Source organism: Oreochromis aureus, linkage group 7, assembly GCF_013358895.1.
Source record: "Oreochromis aureus strain Israel breed Guangdong linkage group 7, ZZ_aureus, whole genome shotgun sequence".
NCBI lineage: Eukaryota > Metazoa > Chordata > Actinopteri > Cichliformes > Cichlidae > Oreochromis > Oreochromis aureus.
In genome coordinates, this window is record NC_052948.1 from 48,510,137 (window position 1) to 48,512,458 (window position 2,322).

Below are 2,322 nucleotides of genomic sequence, written 5' to 3' on the forward strand. Positions count from 1 at the left end.
GTGCTGATAAGTACAAGGATGTTGAAGAGATGGTGCAAAAAGCTGCATCTGGTCAGAAGGAAAAATGACACAAACTTGGAAGAGTTGCCCAGATTTGTGCAACACGAAACAACTGGCAAAGGACAGATGCAAGGATACTGATGGTTACACCCTCGTGCAGTAAAGAGAACGTATGTTGCAAGACAGACACAACAAGACAGCTGATCAAGTTGCTTCAAGTCATCTACACAAGACATTTGGTAGATGAGTTGGTTTAGGGGCCATAGCAGTTGTTTGACTTGAAACAACAACTTTAATCTCTACAAATGTAGGTTTATTGACACTAGATCAATATTCCAGAGTCCTTTTTTAAAAATGTCACTCCTTTATCTTACATTTTAATTGGTAACTTCTGATTGTTTGCGCCTCACAGCTTTCACACCTAAATATGGAAGCACAGACTGTACATTTAAACACAGATCATACGGAATAATGAAAGTTCCCATACCGGGAGTTGAACCCGGGCCGCCTGGGTGAAAACCAGGAATCCTGACCGCTAGACCATATGGGACCATGGTTGCTTTGCTTCTGTTGTGACACAGAGTAAGTACAATGCAGACTTGTGACCATTTGGATGAGCCATTCTCATGATTTACATAGAAAGTTGCTTCCTGTTTCAGTGCTTTCCCTGTGTGTGGGCAAAATAAGAGCCCACCAAAGAACAACAACAAACAAACAGAAAAAAAGAGATCACTCTGGCCTCCTCCTTGATTCAGAGATCATCTTTCCCTTTTCACATAAATGGCCTCCTCTACTCCGCGCTCAAACCAGCGTTCCTCCCTGTCCAGGATGTGTACATCCTCATCATTGAAAGAGTGTCCACTGGCCTGTAGGTGTAAATAGACTGCAGAGTCCTGGCCTGACGAGGTAGCTCTTCTGTTGTGTCATCCGCTTTGCCAGAGGTTGTTTGGTTTCCCCGATGTATAAATCCTGGCAATCCTCCTGGCACTTAACAGCATACACTATGTTACTCTGTTTGTGTCGGGGGACCCGATCCTTGGAACGATTTTTGGCGCAGCATGTTTTGGGGTTTAAAAGCCACAGTGTTTAGAAAAAATGCGTCTCAACTGCTCTGATACTCCTGACACCTACGGGATCACTACAGGTTTTCGCTTAGGCAGCGGTTGTCCTTCTCTCCTGGATCGGCTGGAGCTTTCTTTTGGCGCCTTCCCAGCTTTGACAAATGTCCAGCTGGGATAACCACATTTACTCAGGGCCTTCTTGATGTGCTGTTCTTCTGCCTCCCTGGCCGCTGTGTCAGTGGGGATGGTGTTCGCTCTGTGTTGTAGCGTCCTGATGACACCCAGTTTGTGCTCCAGTGGATGATGAGAGTCAAACCTTAAATAGTGATCCGTATGCGTAGGTTTCTGGTACACATCAGCTTTTAGATGTCCCCCATTACTGATGGGAATCTCACAGTCTAAGAAGGCTAACCTGCCACTTTTCATATCCTCCCTGATGAATTTGATGTGTCGGTCCACCGAGTTAATGTGATCCGTGAATTGTGGTACGTCCTGAGATTTGATTTTCACACAGGTGTCATCCACATACCTGAACCAATGACTTGGTGGTGTTCCAGGGTAGGATAACAAAGCCCTCTTTTCCACTTCTTCCATGTACAAATTGGCCACGATGGGTGAAACTGGGGAAACCTGCAGTCAGCTGAGACTGAAGAAGTCACTTGGATGAGTGACGAAACGTTTCTCCCACTAAAAACGTGCAGATGAACAGAATTATCTTTTGGATATTTACGTTATACTTTCCCACATTACTTCTGAATGGGACCCATTTAAAATAACAAAGATATGAAATCCAATATTTCCCATACCGGGAGTTGAACCCGGGCCGCCTGGGTGAAAACCAGGAATCCTGACCGCTAGACCATATGGGACTTCTCATGGTGTTGGAGTATACCATAGTTACTTTGCTTCTGTTGTGACACAGCGTAAGTACAATGCAGACTTGTGACCATTTGGATGAGCCATTCTCATGATTTACATAGAAAATTGCTTCCTGTTTCAGTGCTTTCCCTGTGTGTGGGCAAAATAAGAGCCCACCAAAAAACAACAACAAACAAACAGAAAAAAAGAGATCACTGTGTCTAAAACGGTCATGCTGCACAGCATGAAACAAAAGAGCGTAATATTTCTGTGAGATGTGCAGTTCAGCCAGTGCTACCTGCTTTGTTAAACAAATGTGCAAAAAATGTAAATCACCAACGGTGGCGTCTGTAAGGACTGGAGTGTAGACAGATGAAAGAAGAAAGATAAAGGATCGCAGCAG

At 44.4% G+C, this 2,322-nt stretch overlaps 2 non-coding genes across 2 annotated transcripts; both read right to left on the reverse strand.

Moving 5' to 3' along the window:
- Positions 1-478: 478 nt before the first annotated feature.
- trnae-uuc lies at positions 479-550 on the reverse strand. The gene has a single exon. It is a non-coding gene; the product is annotated as a tRNA-Glu (tRNA).
- Positions 551-1,858: 1,308 nt separating this feature from the next.
- Positions 1,859-1,930, reverse strand: trnae-uuc. The gene has a single exon. It is a non-coding gene; the product is annotated as a tRNA-Glu (tRNA).
- Between the last annotated feature and the right edge of the window lie 392 nt (positions 1,931-2,322).